A 6,251-nucleotide genomic window follows, 5' to 3' on the forward strand; every position below is an offset into this window, starting at 1 on the left:
GAGAAGCACCCCCTGAACATGATGCTGCCACCACCATGTTTGACAGGGGGGGATGGTGTGTTCAGAGTGATGTACAGTGTTAGTTTTCCGGCACACATAACGTTTTGCATTTAGGTCAAAACGTTCAATTTTGGGCTCATCTGACCAGAGCACCTTCTTCCAGATGTTTGCTGTGTCCCCAACATAGCTTCTGGCAAACATGAAACGGCACTTCTTGTGGTTTTCTTTTAACAATGGCTTTCTTCTTGCCACTCTTCCGTAAGGGCCAGATTTGTGCAGTGCACGACCAATAGTTGTCCTGTGGACAGATTCCCCCACCTGAGCTGTGGACCTCTGCAGTTCGTCCAGAGTCACCATGGGCCTCTTGGCTGCATCTCTGATCAATGCTCTCCTTGTTCAGCCTGTAAGTTTAGGTGGACAGCTGTGTCTTGGTAGGTTTGCAGTTGTGCCATACTCTTTCCATTTACGGATGATGGATTGAATAGTGCTCCGTGAGATGTTCAAAGCTTGGGAAACCTTTTTTATAGCCTAACCCTGCTTTAAACTTCTCCGCAACTTTATCCCTGACCCGTCTGGTGTGTTCCTTGGACTTCATGATGCTATTTGCTCCCCAATATTCTCTTAACAAACCTCTGAGGCCATCACAGAACAGCTGTGTTTGTACTGAGATTAGATTACACACAGGTGGACTCTATTTAGTCATTAGGTCAACATTCGATCATTCAGCAATCATCAGATGACTTCTGAAGGCAATTGGTTGCACTCAGAGAAAAGGGGGCTGAATACTTTTGCACACCGCACTTTTCAGTTTTTTATTTGTAAAAAAAAAAAATTATAAAATCATGTAAAATTTTCTTTGTACTTCACAACTGTGTGCCACTCTGTGTCAGTCTTTCTCATAAAATTCCAATAAAATATATTCATGTGTGTGGTCGTAATGTGACAAAATGTGGAAAAGTTCAAGGGGTATGAGTACTTTTGCAAGCCACTGTAGCTCTGGGTCCAGAAGGGTTGCAATATCCTTCTGCATTGAAGCTGATGAGACAGGTCAACTGTGTCAACCACATCCTCATTTCCAGGAAAAAACTCAGAAGTCAGAAGTTGGAAGCAACAACAATACCTGCTGGCCTGGTTCCAGGACTCTCTCTCTCTAGCTTTCTGGGCATACAATTTCTTTTGGGTCTGTTGTGCTGTCCTCATGGACTCCTGGGTAAGTGCAGTCATTGCCTCCGACCTCTGTCTCAGCTTGACCACAAATGTCACCACATTCTCTCCTGGTGGCACCTCTCTATAGGCCTGAGGGAAACTTAGCATGTTTTTCAGTGTCGGGTTGTATTTTTCAACAAGTCCGTTGAAAGTCCGTTTGGGGGTGATAAGGGGTGGTCTTAATTCCCTCCACTCCTAATTACTGATAGACTTATAACAGCTTGGACATAAAGTTTGTCTGCACACAGTGTGTCAGGACCTCCCTCCTGCTCTGGAAAAGAGCTGTTCCTGCTTTTTCCTCTCTTTGTCTCTCGTCGTCCTTGTCTCCTTCCTCCCACTTCTGACAGCCTTTGTTAGGATTGCCTGGTAGCAGTTAAATTAAAAACCAGAAGCTTGAGTCTCAGATGAGGTGCAGACCAGCCAAGTGTTAATTTCACCCTGATAATGAATGACATAACAAAAAAGAAAATCACGCCCTTTTGTGGCATGAGGCCTGGGTCACAGCCCTGTCAATCACTCACACCTTGTCTGTGTGCACAGACTCCCTTTTATAGGCTGCTACCAATTAGCCCTACCACTGAACAGGTGAGCTCCCTCCCGAGAGCCACCATACAATATTCGGTTAAATAATGTAAATAAACAAATACATATACTCTAAATACCTCTAATCTTATCAACCTCATAAAACCCTTTCCTAGCTGACATCCAGTCATAGCAATCCTTTAAAATCTGCGAACATTTGCTGCACTCCCCCCCCCCCCCCCCCCCCCCCCCCCCCCTATCCCAATGGTCTCTCCCGGGACCTTTAAGAAGAAGTGTTCAGACCTCCAGCAGCCTCTCTTAGCCTGAACACCTGAGGGGACAGCAAAGGTAAGAAACACAACCCTTACAACACTCATCAGTAGCAGCTGAGAGGCCCCACCAAGAAAAACACACAATAAAATACATTCAATATTTCAGCTTTGTGTCTGAGTTATTTCATCTTATCTTGTTGAATTGAATTGAGTGCTGTTATGTTAATCAGTTCCAGTGATGAAGAGGACCTTCACCACAAGCTTGTTCAGTGGAATCATTCGTGTCAATGTAGTTAACTATTATTCTGTTTTGCCTTCATTTATAAGACAATAATCCCCCTTTTTTTTCTTTTTTTCTTTAGAAATAACCCCACATTAAGTCTAGTTTCTCTGATGAAACCTGTTTTACTTTGGTCACGTGTAAACTAGGAAATGCATGAACTGAATGTGCTATCAAGAGGAACCAGACCAACTCGTCAACGTCGGCTTTTATTTGAATTGTATCTACTGTTATTGTATCGTTAAGTAATCTGGTGTTTTTCCTCCTAACAGACCCGATGAAGTCCCAGAGGAGTTAGACCTTCTATTTGACCCTGACCTCTTCAAACAGCATGTTAGCCGTACAGATGGTAAAGACGGACTCATCTTTCTACAGTTTAAGGCCATTTGGTAAATCACAGTTAGGAATTACATGACATTTTATGGTCTGATTGTTGCAGATTATGGTGAAAGGCCCCTCCCTCCTCCTACGCCTAACTTTGACTACTGATAGGAACACAAAAGATTCAGATGCCAAGGAATGTAACTGGTCCGCACCCGGTGAAACTGCAGCATGCTCTGGATGTTTTTTCCGGAGCCTGTCCTGGCCGTCGTCGGGCCATTGTAATTATTAAACTAGAAAATTCCTGTGGAAATTTTGACTGTGCCAATGCTGCTGCTGCTATAACAAGGAATCGGAGATGAAGTGAAGACTTTTAAATTGTTCTCTGCACTGATGAGAAGTCCTGTTAACTATAACTCTTGTGTGTTGCACATCACCCTCAACCACCACACAAAAACTTGACTTCTGTATCTGTATGACTGATATCACACCTAGGTGGAACACACGGAAAAGAACTGCAGTGTGTCTGCCATTAGACTAGAATAAAGGCTTTACTGTTGACTGCTATTTAGCTTGGCACTGCAAGACCGATGACACACATAAACGAGGACGTGGATTTCTGCAGTTTCAGGTCTGCTTCACTGCAACCTCAGACCGCAACATCCGGAGCTATGCTGACGTGACATGGGACTATAAAAAAATCCTTGAAGTCCCGGATCCGGCTGGGCCCAAGTCAGTGGGAAAGTGCCTGCTGTTTAATACACATAGTACCTAATGTTTCAGTTAATTTATGACATTTGACAGACTGTAAGCAGGCTGTGACACGTACTCAGAGTGTACTCAGGAGGATTGCTTGAGGAGGAAACAGTGATTTAGATTATTTAAAACCGGATCAACGTCTCGTCATCAACTTATTGTGCACATTTTACTCACCTGCTTAACTGATGGTTTCATTTTTGCAGTGCACAAATATCACAAGAGTTCGAGTCTCTGCCGCGTCTGCCGCGTGGCAGAGAGTGCAAAGAGCGCGAATAACCGACGGCAGCGTAATAACGACAGGACGCCGTGAGATCTGCAGTAAAATATTTAAATCAAGAATAATTCACAGCTTAAAAAAAAAAAAAAAAAAAAAAAAATCTAAATAAATTCCACATACTACATGTTGAATCAATACAATGCAATATTTATAATTACAGATATTAAATTATTTATTTATATATGGCATGTCTGTACACCCTTTAGTATAGTCCCCGACTACAGTACATTTTCTCCTGTCAGCCTGATCGGCTCTTGAGAAGGGAATTCATATAAAAGTGAGTGTTGATCCCTCGATGTGAACACAAATGTCTTTCAGCAATAGCAGACAACTCTTGTTTTGTTCGACACACATATACTCTGGAAGGGATGAACTGTAGTAATTAGTGTGATGGCTGAATAGAAAATGTCCTTGTCCTTCATTAATCAGTATTTCTTTTACAGGCATTTTGTCGTCTGTTAAATATAGATCGCGTAAAATAATCTGTTACAAATCAGTGTTCTTGATAAACGACGCAGGAAGAACTCTTGGATTTTTCACTGCAGAACAACTGTACTGTACCCGTGCCGGACCCAGGATGATATGACAAAAAGTAATCGTCGGATTTTCCATTATGACGTCCCAGTACAAAACGTTCTGTGGATTTGGTGCGGCCACATCATGTTCACTAACAATGCTGATTCCAGATATGTGTCTCGAGGTAATATCTATAGAGGGCACCGTGCAGGGGTGTTGGGTGCTAAAACAATGATTAGAGAAAGGTCAAGCTGTTCCCTCAAACGTTTGGAGTATAGGAAAGTCAGGTCTAAAGTCAACAGCTGCATGCATGAACAAACGGCAAATCAGGACACGTTTTAAATAACTCGAAACTATTTATTTATTTATTTATTTTTTAAACGGGCGGCAAAATACCACCGAACACGAGTAACCGCGACTCAGCATGGTAACAGCATAGTTTCCCATTGCGTAAGTTTGTAGTTCACACAGTGAGAACTTAGCAAGTCTAGAGATGTGCAACTGTATCATTAGCAGGACTAACTCAATGACTGTTAAGAAGAGCTTCTACTCTAACTAATGAAAACAATTTCCTGTTTATGTTGCATGTATAGTTTCATTTAAATGAAACCTGATGTACTCTTTGGCCTTTGCACACTTTTATTGTACTCTACATACTTGGACGTGGCTGAATTTTCTTTTATCTTTTTTTCTTTTTCTCGGGTAACAGAGCCCATGTAAATCCAATTTCACTGTACTTGTCTGGAGCAAACGGAGGACAAATCCGACATGGCTTGAACGGCACAGGTACAGCACAGAACTAGTAGCGAACGCAGAGCAACTTGCAGCAAGACTTTCCTACGCCTCTATTTGCATTCAAACCTTCAACCTCGACACACACTCATCAGCCGCTCCTTAATTTAAAATGTTGTGATGATGTTAAGTGAGGAAGGTCACGATGATCTGATGAAAAATAGGCACTACTAGTGAAGATCTGAAGTTCTGTTTTTGCTCCCCTGTTAGCACCTTTACCTACCGTACCAAGGATTAGCGCCATAACTCGTTACACTGAGAGCATTTAATATCTCTGACGCGGAAACTATGAGGAAGAAGTCACACATAGGATAGTCTGTATGTTGCACGAAACCCTCATCCTGCCTAAACCTGATCTTCATAGATGACATTACACCTAGTTGGAACACACGAAAAAAGAAGCGCAGTGTGTCTGGCATTAGACTAGGACTAAGGCTTTACCAGGTTTACGTTGCGGGCCGTTTAGCTTAGCACTACAGTACCAACAGAAGCCGCTAAAAGATTTGAAAGCAAAAATCCACACTTGTACAGCCTCACATTGTTTCCAGTGAGCACAGAAATGCGATGTTCAGTGCATTTGCTCTTCAACACGATTACTCTACTGCACCACATATATTCCTATTTTAATGGCCGATAGCACGGAAAGTGTGATGTTTCTTTCAAGTCAGGATTCTTTGCATGAAGGAAGCCAATGTTTACTCCTTAAACTGATTTTATTTCCTGATAGAGAAACCACAAAGTGAAGTCGTGGCAGTTTCACTGTACTTTTCAAACACTTCCAGTAATCTGAGTTATATGATGCAACAACACCGCTGTGTCTTGATTTAACCGTCTGTCTCCCAGTGTTTGCAAAAAATGCCAAGAACATCCCCTACTGCTTTTTGTTAATGTTTCTTTTTTTTGTCAAGGAACAATGTGAATATCACCTGTGTGCACAAAGAATAAATTCACTGTTCCTGCATGGATTTCATTTCACTTACTGTACACACTTTCAGCGTGACGGTGTTATTTAGTGAATATGCACCTCTATCATGCTCAGACACTAGATGTAAACGTCAAAGCAAACTCATTTCTCAAACCTCTCGGCTGCTGGAGTTTTTTTTTCGTTTTTTTTTCTCGCTCTCTCTCTCTCTCTCTCTCATGTGCAAGTACAAGGTAGTGCAGTACGATACGTGTCCTGGGCTTTCAGTGTTGCACCTGCTGAGATGATGCTACAGGCTAACTAGCGCTGCCGAGGCTACATACATTGTTTGTGCTTTCCACTGGCAGCCTGTGGTCACCACCACCGATGCCATTTTGCATATTT

The sequence above is a fragment of the Chelon labrosus genome (genome assembly GCF_963514085.1).
Source record: "Chelon labrosus genome assembly, contig: SCAFFOLD_206, whole genome shotgun sequence".
Classification (NCBI taxonomy): Eukaryota; Metazoa; Chordata; class Actinopteri; order Mugiliformes; family Mugilidae; genus Chelon; species Chelon labrosus.